The following is a 13,492-nucleotide window of genomic DNA, read 5'->3' as shown; positions in this document are numbered from 1 at the left end:
TGACTGATCTTACTCTGACCTTTTTAAAATGGAAAGCTCAATATCAATCAATTATTTGTCAGAATCGCTGAAAAGGCTGGGCACAGTGGCTCACGCCTGTAATCCAACCACTTTGGGAGGCTGGGGTGGGCGGATCACTTGAGGTCAGGAGTTCAAGACCAGCCTGGACAACATGGTGAAACCCCATCCGTACTGAAAATACAAAAAGTAGCTGGGTGTGGTGGCATGTGCCTGTAATCCCAGCTACTCGGGAGGCTGAGGCAGGAAAATCACTTGAAACTGGGAGGTTGTGGTGAGCCAAGATCTCACCACTGCACTCCAGCCTGGGTGACAGAGCAGGAGTCTGTCTCCGAAAAAAAAGAATGTCTGGAGATGGGTGTGGAAACTGGCTCCTCAGGCTTAGGAGACCTAATTGGGTGCTTCTTTCCAGTTCCACATTCAGTGAAATCATGCCGATAGCTTGAAATTGGCTGTGATTGGAATATTTATACCCCAGGAATTGGTAAGCACTACAAATTAGGTCTTTAAAAAAAGAAGACAGTGAATTATTATTATTATTTTTCTTTCGAGACTGAGTCTCACTCTGTTGCCCAGGCTGGAGTGCAGTGGCACGATCTCAGCTCACTGCAAGCTCTGCCTCCCGGGTTCATGCCATTCTCCTGCCTCAGCCTCCCGAGTAGCTGGGACTATGGGCACCCACCATCACGCCCGGCTAATTTTTTGTATTTTTTTTTTTTTTTTTGAGACGGAGTCTCGCGCTGTGTCACCCAGGCTGGAGTGCAGTGGCGCGATCTCGGCTCACTGCAAGCTCCGCCTCCCAGGTTCAGGCCATTCTCCTGCCTCAGCCTCCGAGTAGCTGGGACTACAGGCGCCCGCCACCACGCCCGGCTAGTTTTTTGTATTTTTAGTAGAGACGGGGTTTCACCATGTTAGCCAGGATGGTCTCGATCTCCTGACCTCGTGATCCGCCCGCCTCGGCCTCCCAAAGTGCTGGGATTACAGGCTTGAGCCACCGCGCCCGGCCAATTTTTTGTATTTTTTAGTAGAGACAGGGTTTCACCGTGTTAGCCAGGGTGGTCTCGATCTCCTGACCTCGTGATCTGCCCGCCTCGGCCTCCCAAAGTGCTGGGATTACAGGCATGAGCCACCGTGCCCGGCCTGAGTTACTTCTTAAACAATTACCAGCATACAACTGACTCACTCTGCAAGATGTACACCAAAGTCTTTTTTTCATTTCTGTGGAGAATGGGGTCTTGCTATGTTGTCCAGGCTGGACTGAAACTCCTGGGCTCAAGCTCTCCTTTTGCATCTGCCTCTCTAAGTATTGGGATGCAAGTGTGAGCCAATGCACCCCGCCCAAAGTTTTTACCGAACAAATAGGTCCTGTTCTGCAGAAGTCAGTGCCAGGGGCTTGGGTGGGTAATAATTTTTGATGCCAAGCTTAAATAATTGGAAGCATCAGAATCTAGTCTTAAAGAGTTTATTCAAGTGAAGAGCTGGGAACAGCCAATCTGGGAGACAAAGACTCGAGAGAAATGAGATGAGAGTTCCGAAGTCGAAGTCGAAAGTTAAGTTCTTGCTTATAAGTGGAAAACAGAGTCTAGTAGAATGGCAACATTTTCTACACAAGCCTGGTTTATGAGTTACAACAATTTAATTAGTTACAGTTTGTTTTCTTTTCCTTAAGGCTTGTTTTCTTTTCTTTACAGCTGGCTTGCATTTCCTTTCCAATTTAAAAGTGTATTTAGCATTCCATCTTAAGACAGTGTGACAGCTATGAAGTCTTTGTGTGAGAAAGGTAAGCAGGAAGCTAATCTATAATGAAAATCAACAGTAAAGAGGGAAAGAGTCTTTTCTGGTGCCCTTTAGTCATTTGCAACATTTTACAAACAACATAGGTTAGGAAGATGGCTAATCTGGCTGGGCACTGGGGAGCAGTGGCTCATGCCTGTAATCCCAGCACTTTGGGAGGCCGAGGAGGGCAGATCACAAGGTCAAGAAATCAAGACCATCCTGGCCAACATGGGAAAACCCCATCTTTACAAAAGTTAGCTGGATGTGGTGGTGTGTGCCTGTAATCCCAGCTACTCGGGAGGCTGAGGCAGAAGAATCACTTGAATCCATGAGGCAGAGGTTGCAGTGAGCTGAGATTGCATCACTGCACTCCAGCCTGGTGACAGAGTGAGATTCCGTCTCAAAAACAAAACAAAAAGGCCTGGCACGGTGGCTTATGCCTGTAATCCTAGCACTTTGGGAGGCCGAGGCGGGCGGATCACAAGGTTAGGAGATCGAGACCATCCTGGCTAACATGGTGAAACTTGGTCTCTACTAAAAATACAAAAAATTAGCCAGAGGTGGTGGCAGGCGCCTGTAGTCCTAGCTACTCGGGAGGCTGAGGCAGGAGAATAGCGTGAACCCAGGAGGCGGAGCTTGCAGTGAGCTGAGATCCGGCCACTGCACTCCAGCCTGGGTGACAGAGCGAGACTCCATCTCAAAAAGAAAAAAACTAAAAAACAAAAACAAAAAAAGAAGATGGCTAATCTATAATCACAAAAACAAAGGTTACAGCTGTCTAGGTTACAGCTGCCTATCACATGACTCAGGCTCCATAATCACATTCCTTTAAGGATCAAAATAGAGTTTCAATGGCTTAGATTTTGAATTACTTATTTTTACATTTTGTACATAACGGATAGAGTGTAATCCTCATTTGTTTCCCATACCACAGTATGCATTTCACCCAAGATAACCACTGATACATTTTATATATATTTCCCTAATTTTTCCCAAGTATATATCAATAGATCTTTATCTTATCTGTAAGGGATGACACTATACATCCCATAAGATACCCTGGTGTATGTATCTTAGATATTTTTCTTTGTACACACAGAGTCTTTATTTATTTATTTATTTATTTATTTATTTATTTATTTATTTATTTATTGAGATGGAGTCTTGCTCCGTTGCCCAGGCTGGAGTACCGTGGCAGGATCTTGACCCAGTTATTATTATGATGTTAGGAAAAGTTTTTTACTGTAAAGCAAATTTCTAGAGGAAGAATTGTTGGGACAAAAGGTTAAAACATTTCTTATTTTCATAGATGTTGCCAAATTGCTCTCCAAAAAGGTTTGTGCCAATTTTGGTTTCTACCAACAGTGTATGATAAGAATTTAAAAAATATATGTATATTTTTAGGCCAGGTGTAGTGGCTCAGCCTGTGACCCCAGCCTTTTGGGAGGCTAAAGCAGAAGGATTAAGGCCAGGAGTTTGAGACAAGCCTGGACAACAAAGTGAGACCCCATCTCTAAGAAAATATTTTAAAAAATGATTTTCTAGATAAGATTTAATGCTCTAACGGTTGTTGGCAACCATAGCTGAGACTTAGTAGTGATGATGATTGATTTCCTCATGAGCCTTTTGTTCTCTTTCCCCGGTACCTTTATTCATATAATTATCTCTACTCAAAATTCCTTTCCCACATCAGTACATCCCACCAAGTCTTGCAGATTTATTACAAATACCACCTCTAACACAGTGGCTTTCAACTGGGGACATCTGGAAATATTTGAAGACCCCTTTGGTTGTCAGAACCAGAGGGTAGAGGGTGTTGCTGGCATGTAGTGGGTAGAGGCCAGGGATGTTGCTAAGCATCCCACAATGTGCAGGACAGCCCCACCAGAATTATGCAGCCCAAAATGTCAAAAGTGCTGAGGTTGAGAAACCCTGCTACAATTTTTTTTTTTAAATAGGGTCTCGCTATGTTGCCCAGGCTAGTCTCAAGTTGATTTATCCTTTCTCTGCACACTTGATGCTTACTGTCCATTCTTCAGTTTTGGCATATAATAAATTGCTTTATATTATTGATCACTCTCTGTGTCAGTTCAGATTCTTTTGTCGGAAGTGATAGGACAACATTTAAACAGTGATAGGATACATTTAAACAGTAAATTGAGCTTACTGGCTCACATAACTGAGTTTCTGAGGTCATGCCGATTTCAAGTGCAGCTTGATCCAGTGACTCCAATGATGTCAGTGAGGACCCAGTTCTTTTTTTCCCATTAGTTGTGGTCAGTTTCATCCTAAAGTCCTCCTTTTCCACCTACTTGTGCTATGGGTAAAGAAGATCAAGTTTCATATTCTTATGTTTTACTGTCCAGGGCTTCACAGTAGCCACTAGTCACACGTGGTTCTTGAGAAATCTGTTTAGGTCTGATTTGAGATGTGCTGTAGGTATAAAATACACATGTCAGATTTCAAAGACTCACTATGAAAAAAAAGAATGTAAAATATTGATTTTTTTCTACCATTGACATACTGAAATGATAATATTTTGGTTTAATGGTTTAAATAAAATATATTATTAAAATTAATTTCACCTTTTCCTTTTCCTTTTTAAAATGCAGCCAATAGAAAATTGAAATCTACATATGAGGCTCACATTATATTTCTATTGGATAGCACTGGTATAAGAGATCTTATTGAGATAGAGTCTCACTCTCTGAAATCTTCCTCAAAAGAGAGGAGGCGTTTCTTTCCCAAAGACCACAGCAAGCATCTCTTTACCTATCGTTGGCTTTGGTTGAGTTTCTGCTTCAATAGTGAACCAATCACCATAGGGAAAATGTATGGATAAGTTGATTGGCTGATGCTGGATACAGGCCCACCCCTGGAGGAGGAGTTGGATCAATATCACCTAAAATTTATGGTTGCGAAGATGAGGGAGGGAGGGAGGGAGGGAGGGAGGGGGTTTCACACAGGATTTGATTTTTTTTCTTTTTGGGATGGAGTCTCCATCTGTTGCCCAGGCTGGAGTGCAGTGACACGATCTCGGCTCACTGCAACCTCCACCTCCCGGGTTCAAGTGATTCTCCTGCCTCAGCCTCCTGAGTAGCTGGGCTTACAGACGTGCGCCACCATGCCCAGCTAATTTTTGTATTTTTAGTAGAGACGGGGTTTCACCATGTTGGCCAGTCTGGTCTCGAACTCCCGACCTCAGGCGATCTGCCCACTTCCGCCTCCCAAAGTGCTGGGATTACAGGCGTGAGCCACCGCGCCCGGCCCACACAGGGTATTTTTGATTCTGTTTCAGAAGGTAGGATAAAGGACGTCGACTCTCAGCTCCTAGCTTATGCTCTCAGTTGCAAGTAATTTATAAAAAAAAAGTTTTTGTTATTATACAAATGATGTATGTGGATTATTTATAACTTCAAGAGCTGTCCACTGTGCCCTTTAGGTTCACAGTTCTCCCTTGAGTAAGACTGTAAAGCAGTTTTCATCTGATTGTATATGTCTTGAGTACCATGTCTCATTATTCTTTGTGTCACTGTTCATGTCTGACACTGTGCTTTGGCCCCGTGGAGCCAATGAGCAGTAATGGTGATGAACCTGGCGATGGTGGGGACCTCCACGTGCATAGTTAACATTTCTAGAGTTGGGTGCACCCCCACTGGGAAGCATCCAAGCAATGCTCAGGGAGCTGTGCCCACCAGAGCAGCAGTGTGGATTCCTGGTATTTGGAGGGGAGGAAAGAGGGGAGCAGATAAGAAAATACAATCATCCAAGATCGTCCTCAATTTGGGGTAAATGCTATATGGGAATTAAAGGATTCATGGCAGAGGATGGTATATCTGTCAGCCAGGGGATGGAGATCTTGGCATTTATGCTAAAGTGATGTTGGCAACCAGTTTGGACAGTGTAGAGGACGGGTTGTAAGGTGGCCAAGGTTGTCCCCATGATCCTCATCTCCTGGTGTTTATATCCTGTGTGATCCCTTCCCCTTGAGTGTGGGCAGGACCTGTGACTTGCTTCTAACCAGGTGACTATGGCAAAGGTGATGGGTTATCACGTTACATAAGATTGTCATGTGTGTCTTGCTGAGAGATTCTGTCCCTTGCAAGCTGCCATCTTGTGAGATGCTCTCTGGACAGGGCCACAGGGCAAAGGGAACTGGGAGTGGCCTCCACTGACAGTGAGCAAGAAGCTACAGCTACAGCCTTCCAGGAACTGAATGTTGCCGGCAATCATGTGGGCTTAAAAGCAGATTCTTCCCCAGTCAGACCTTGATATGAGACCCCACTGCCCTGGCTGGGACTTGGATTGCAGCTTTGCAGAGCACCTACCTAGGCTATGCCTGGACTCCAGACTCACAGAAGCTACCAGATGATAAATGCAGGTCGTTTTATGCTGCTAAGTTTTGGAAATATTGTTACATAGCCATAGATAATGAATACAGATAGATCTGACTCGGAGTGGCAGCTCATGCCTGTAATCCCAGCACTTTGGGGGGCTGAGGTGAGAGGAGTGCTTGATCTCAGGAGTTCAAGCCCAGCCAGGACAACACAGCAAGATCCCATCTCTTAAAAAAATTTAAAAATTAGCCGGGCATGGTGGTGTGCACCTGTAGTCCCAGCTACTCAAGAGGCTGAGGTGGGAGGATGACTTGAGCCCAGGAGCTCGAGATTACAGTTAGCTATGATCATGCCACTGCACTCCAGCCTGGGAAACAGGATGAGGGCCTGTCTAAAAACAATAACAAACAGACCTGAGTGATATGTCCATTTAATTTTCAGCAGGGATTCAGAGCACCTTATAGGGTTGTTCTCATTTTATTGACTAGTATCAGTGAATAGAGAGACACTCTAGTAGCTTAGAAAACACAAGACTCTCTCCATATGTTATTTTATGATGGAGCGACCCCAATATCTGTCATTGATTGGCTGTCATAAATATTTCCAAAAGATGTTCAATCTTAATGATTTCTTGTTCCTTGAAGAATCTTAGTTACACAGAGTGAAAAACTGGTGGAGAATCTTAGGTGAATACCCTTTTGTTAGTGATAGAATTAGTTTTTACTTGGCAAAGGAAAGGGAGCTAGAAATTGTGCTCTTGAAGGCACACAACCTGAATTTTCAAAGGCTGTTTTTTCAGATCCTGCTAATGGGGAACAGAGAGAAAACTGCCTTGGAAGGGCAATCAGCTTCAAACCACACCACCCCCGAAGGAGAAATTTCAATTCTAAAAATATACTACCAAGCACGCCAATTGAAAGAGAAATGCCTAATGGTTGTGGAAAATCTTTATGCCTAGAGAAACTGGTCACATTAAGGTTCTGTCTTGCTTTTATCTGCTGTGAACACAATGTATGTTGATGCATCAACCCATTGTTCTCCCTTTTCAGGAGTTTCATCTTAGATAACATCAAACCGTGGGAGTTCACAAAATCAATGCATTGCTGTTCTCTTATTTCCTATTTAGTATGTGCTAGAATCTGCCCTACCATCTAAGGTTCGCACATTGCTGCTTTTAAATTTTTAGAATTTATTTTGCTTTTTTTATTTTTTTGAGACAGGATCTCACCCTGTTGCCCAGGCTGGAATGCAATGGTGCGATCTCGGCTCACTGCAACCTCCCCCTCCAAGGTTCAAGTGATTCTCCTGCCTCAGCTCCCCGAGTAGCTGGGATTACAGACACCCACCACCACGCCCAGCTAATTTTTGTATTTTTGGTAGAGATGGGGTTTCACCATGTTTGCCAGGCTGGTCTCGAACTCTGGACCTCAGTTGATTCATCTGCCTTGGCCTCCTAAAGTGCTGGGATCACAGGCGTGAACCGCCACACCTGGCCTATTTAACTTTGTTTTTGTTTTACAGACAAGGTCTCGCTGTGTCACCCAGGCTGGAGTGCAGTGGCACGATCATAGCTCACTGCAGCCTTAAACTCCTGGGTTCATGCGATCCTCCCTCCTCAGCCTCATGAGTACCTGAGACTACAGATGTGTACCACTAGGCCTAGCTAATTAAAAAAAAATTTTTTTTGTAGAGATAGGGTCTTGCCATGTTGCTCAAGCTGGTCTCAAACTCCCTGACTCAAATGATCCTCCTGCCTGGGCCTCCCAAAGCACTGGGATTACAGGTGTGAGCCACTGCAGTCAGTCCATGTTTTTATACCATGAAATGATATATTCTTGAAGACCTCCATGATATAAGGTGCATGCCAAAGGAGTTTGATCTTTTTTCTTGCCTTTTATGACATAACAACTCTGGAGGAGGCAGCCAGGGCTCAAAAGCTGATAAAAAAGCTTCATGGGCTCCATGTTCCAAAGAAAGAAGAAAATAACTGGAGTCCCCTCTTCCATTAAGAAGTAATCAAATAGGCCAGGCATGGTGGCTCATGCCTATAATCCTAGCACTTTGGGAGGCCGAGGCGGGCAGATCACTTGAGGTCAGGAGTTCAAGACCAGCCTGGCCAACATGGAGAAACCCCGTCTTTACTAAAAATACAAAAAAGTTAGCTGAATGTGATGGCATGCACCTGTAATCCCAGCTCCTCAAGAGGCTAAGGCAGGAGAATCGCCTGAACCCAGGAGGCAGAGGTTACAGTGAGCCAAGATTGCGCCATTGCACACCAGCCTGGGCTACAGAGTGAGACTCAGTCTCAACAACAACAACAACAACAAAAGTAACCAAACTACTTTGCTATCCACAGCCTCACTGTATCCCATCCTGCACCCCCGCCTGTGTACTGGGGGAGGGAAGATGTTATCAAACCGAACTGAGTTCTGCTCGCCTGCACAGTAAGGCCAGATATCCACACGGAGGTTTGCAGCAGGAGAAGGGAAGGCATTTATATGCAGGGTGCCAAGCAAGGAGAATTGAGAAGCTAATGCTTACGTCCTGACCTCCCTGATGGCTTGCAGCTAAGGGTTTTTAAAAGCAGGGGTAAATTTTAAGAAAGAAGTTATGGGCTAAATCGTAAATCAGTACATGGAGGGTACACCTTGGTGTTTGGCCTAAAAAGGCAGGATACCTTGAAGTGGGGGCCCACAGGTTATAGGCAGATTCAAAGATTTTCTGATTTGCAATTGGTTAATGAAGAGAAGCTTTGTTTCTAAACTTGGGGTCAGCAGAAAAGAACGTTAGCTTCTGGCTTCCTCCAGGCCCTTCAGGAAGAAATTTAGAACAAAGAGTGGTGGTCAGAGGTTGGTCACCAGTCTCCCCTCATCTGAGGTCTGTGTGCCTCTGGATTCATTTGGTAGGGGTCTCGGTTTTTGAAAAACAACTCTGGGATGTATGTTTTTTATTTTATTTTTTTCTGTTTTTTTGTTTTTTTGAGATAGGGTCTCACTCTGTCGCCCAGGCTGGAGTGCAGTGGCGTGATCTTGGTTCACTGCAACCTCTGCCTCGTGGGTTCAAGTGATTCTCCTGCCTCAGCCTCCCAAGTAGCTGGGATTACAGACATGAGCCACCGGGCCTGACCTTTTTGTTTTCTTTTCAATTGAGATAGAGTCTCACTCTGTTGCCCAGACTGGAGTACAATGGTGCGATCTCAGCTCACTGCAACCTCCACCTTCCAGGTTCAAGCGATTCTCATGCTTCCACCTTCTGAGTAGCTGAGACTACAGGCATGAGCCACCACTCCCAGGTAATTTTTGTATTTTTAGTAGAGATGGGGTTTCACCAGGTTGGCCAGGCTGGTCTCGAACTCCTGACCCCAGGTGATCTGCCTGCCTCGGCCTCCCAAAGTGCTGGGATTACAGGCATGAGCCACTATGCCCAGCCACATTTCAATTGGAATTACATTTTATTTTTTCCCACTTTATTCAGCCATAATTTACATACAATAAAGTATACCATTTTAGGGCTATATTTAGATAAGTTTTGACAAATGCATACACCATGTCAATTAAGCTATAGAACATTCTTGTTAGACCCCCCAGAGATCCTTTTGCAATTAATCCTTACCTTCATCTCCAACCCTAGCTGCTGTCATTGTTTCCCTTCTCTAGAATTTTATATAAATGCAATCATACAGCATGTATTCTTTTGTTGTTTGTTGTTATTGTTGTTTTGAGACAGAGCCTTGCTTTGGCTCCCCAGGTTGGAGTACAGTGGTGTGATCACAGCTTACTGCCATCTCGACCTCCCAGGCCCAAGGGATCCTCTTACCTCACCCTCCTGAGCAGCTGGGACTACAAGTGCATGCCACCATGCCCAGCTAATTTTTATTTTATTTTTTGTAGATACGGAGTCTCACAATATTGCCCATGCTAGTCTCAAACTCCCGGGCTCAAGCAATCCTCCTGCCTTGGCCTCCCAAAGTGGTAGGATTACAAGCATCAGCCACTGCCTTCAGTTTCGTGCTCTCTTCTCAATCTGGCTTCTTTCACTGAGCATAATGGTTTTAAGATTCATTTAATTTCACTTATTTTATTGTTTGTATCAATAGCACATACCTTCTTTTTTTTTTTTGAGACGGTCTCACTCTGTCACCCAGGCTGGAGTGCAGTGGTACAATCTCAGCTCACTGCAACCTGCACCTCCAGTGTTTATGTGATTCTTCTGCCTCAGCCTCCTGAGTAGCTGGGATTACAAGCGTACACCACCATGCCTGGCTAATTTTTGTATTTTTAGTAGAGATTGGGCTTCACCATGTTGGCCAGGCTGGTTTCGAACTCCTAATCTCGGGTGATCCGCCTGCCTTGGCCTCCCAAAGTGCTAGGAGTATAGGCGTGAGCCACCATGCCCGGCCGCACATACCTTCTGATTGTTGAGTAGAACTCCACTGTATGGATAGACCACCATTTATTTATTCTGCTTTTCCTTTTTATGTTAAATTGGGAAGAAAAGGAATTCTTACAACAGTGGCACTTATTATTTAGAAACAGGTCATCCCTGTCTTTTCTTACTCAGGCCTTGTTTTTAAGTCTGCAGTCAAGCTCTTTACAGTTTTCTTTATGAGCCCCCTTGCTCTTTTCTTATTGTGTTGATTTCTAGGAACTTGATAGTTTGTTAGTGGAAGAGAATAATTTCTCTTTAACATTAGCTTAATGGTTGTTGCTAGTATAATGGGAAGCTATTGATTTTGTGTGTATGTGCATTCATCTTATATTGGGCTATAATTTGGAATGCTTGGTGGTTCTAATACCTTTTTTAGTTGAGTCTCTTGGATTTTGGGGGATTTACAGTCTCATCACCTGTAAATAATGACGACGTGACCTCTTTTCTATTTTTTTTTTTTTTTTTTTTGAGACGGAGTCTCACTCACCCAGGCTGGAGTGCAATGGTGTGATCTCAGCTGACTGCAACCTCCGCCTCCCAGGTTCAAGTCATTCTCCTGCCTCAGCTTCCCGAGTAGCTGGGAATACAGGTGCATGCCACCACGCCAGGCTAATTTTTGTATTTTTTAGTAGAGATGGGGTTTCACCATGTTGGGCAGGCTGGTCTTGAACTCCTAACCTCAGGTGATCCACCTGCCTCAATCTCCCAAAGTGCTGGGATTACAGGTGTGAACCACTGTGCCTGGCCTTCTTTTCTTTTTTTTTTTGACACACTATCTCGCTCTGTCATCTAAGCTGGAGTGCAGTGGTATGATCATGGCCACTGCAAACTCAACCTCCCAGGCTGAAGTGATCCTCCTACAGCAGACTCCCGAGTACCCAAGTAGCTGGGACTACAAGTGCATGCCACCACATCTGGCTCATTTTTAATTTTTTTTGTAGAGAAGGTGAGGGGTGGGGGGTGGTCTCACTTTGTTGCACAGGCTGGTCTCGAACTTCTGGACTCAAGCAGTCCTCCTGCTTCAGCTTCCCCGGGCTGTGATCTTCTTTTCTAAGAGTGACACTTACTCCTTTTTCTTACATGTGTAATCTCTGAGGAAAGGGAGAAAAATGGGAGGAGATGGTTGGGGTGCAGTTGTAGAGAGACAAAGAGAAGAGGCAAAATGAAGCAGCTTGAACTCCTGATGTTGGGTGGGACAAGAATGAATTAAGTGGACTCCCTGGAGCTTAGTTGACAGAAGGGTAGTTGGAAAAGTCCAAGCAAGAGTCCATTTCCTATGTCAGTAAATTGTATAAGGTGTGGCCCTTTTCCTTTATTTCTAGTCTCTGCCCCAAGCATCAGAGGAGCTTTGAACAAAGGAGGGAGGGGGCAGCATGTAAGAGCAGACCACTCCCCACAGATCAATCTTTCTCCCCACTCCAAAGCTGGTCCTATCGGGGAGGGGAGTAGGAGATGATGCATCAGAGTCCAGGCACTATCAGGGACTGTGGGGCTGGGCGCAGTGGCTCATGCCGGTAATCTCAGCACTTTGGGAGGCTGAGGCAGAAGATCGCTTGAGCCCAGGAGTTCTAGATCAGCCTGGGTAACAAAGTGAGATCCCATTTCTACAAAAAATATTAAAAAATTAGCTGGGAGTGGTGGCGTGTGCCTGTAGTCCCATCTACTCGGGAGGCTGAGAGGAGAGAATTATTTGAGCCTTGGGAGGTCAAGGCTGCAGTGAGCTGTGATCACACCACTGCATTCCAACTTGAGCAACAGAGCACTATCGTATCTCAAATAAAGGGGTTGGGGTGGAGGGACTTTGGGAAAACTGAGGACATGAAAGCCACGGGGTTTGCTAGGGATATCTCTTTTTTTTTTTGAGACGGAGTCTTCTGTCGCCCAGGCTGGAGTGCAGTGACCTGGATCTCAGCTCACTGCAAGCTCCTCACTTCCCCGGCTCACTTATTCTCTGCCTCAGCCTCCCGAGTAGCTGGGACTACAGGCGCCTCAGCCTCGCCCGGTAGTTGTATTTTTAGTAGAGACGGGGTTTCACCGTGTTAGCCAGGATGGTCTTGATCTCCTGACCTCGTGATCCACCCGTCTCGGCCTCCCAAGGGATGTCTCTTAATGGTGGAAAAGTAAGGTTCAATAGAGAGTGGTTGAAGGAAGAGACTGGAAAAATAATAAATCGGGTTTTTTTTTTTTTTTTTTTGGACATAATGTTTAACCAGTTGCTTTTACAATGTCAACTGTATTTCTATCATCCCTGTTTTAGGAAGGGTGCAGTTAAGACTAGAGAAGACATTGTCATTTGGGGCAAAAGGCCATCTATCTCATCATTGTAGAGACATCCTTCTCTGAGTCAGACTTGGATTTTGACTTTCTTGGCACTACCAGATGGGCAGCACCAGATAGAGCATATCAAGGACCTTGTTACTAAGACAGGCACTAGTGAAAATGGGGGCTGCCCCTGCAGCTACTCTATTGGGCCACTAGATAGCGCTTCTGCTTCGAGGAGGTAAAATGCTAAACCAAGCAATGGTGCTTTAGATGGTTTAAAGATAAGGAAACAACTAATGGAAGTAATTTCCGGGGCAGGACTCTAAAAAGCCTATTTGGAAGAGAAGTATAGGCGCTCATTAGGCAGTGTGGAATGAGTATGGTCTAGAAAATTGCTTGTATTCCATATGAAAAATTTATATTGCTAAACAAGGAAATTAAAGACACAATGAGATACCACTTCATCCCTATTAGGATGGATATTATATATAATATAGATATTAAGTGGAAAAATATACATTATTTATTTATAATATATAATATATAAAATTTATAATACATTTATTATTATATAATATAATGTATTTATTACATATATTTTTATATATAAAATGGAAAATAATGTAAATGTTGGTTAGAATGTGGAGAATTTGGAGCCCTGATTCATTGCT

At 44.3% G+C, this 13,492-nt stretch overlaps 1 long non-coding RNA gene across 1 annotated transcript in view; it reads right to left on the bottom strand.

Annotated features, from left to right (window-relative positions):
• Positions 1–3,267: 3,267 nt before the first annotated feature.
• The window catches only part of LOC103876113, a 33,233-nt gene continuing 23,008 nt past the window's right edge, over positions 3,268–13,492 (bottom strand). The window contains exons 2-3 of the long non-coding RNA XR_635202.4: positions 11,530–11,650; positions 3,268–4,227 (exon numbers count right to left, since the gene is read on the bottom strand). This is a non-coding gene — a long non-coding RNA (uncharacterized LOC103876113). The remainder of the gene's footprint in view (positions 4,228–11,529; positions 11,651–13,492) is intronic.

The sequence above is a fragment of the Papio anubis genome, chromosome 9, assembly GCF_008728515.1.
Source record: "Papio anubis isolate 15944 chromosome 9, Panubis1.0, whole genome shotgun sequence".
Taxonomy (NCBI): Eukaryota; Metazoa; Chordata; class Mammalia; order Primates; family Cercopithecidae; genus Papio; species Papio anubis.
The sequence above is the reverse complement of the archived record's forward strand: the minus strand, read 5'-3'. Positions and strand labels throughout refer to the sequence as shown.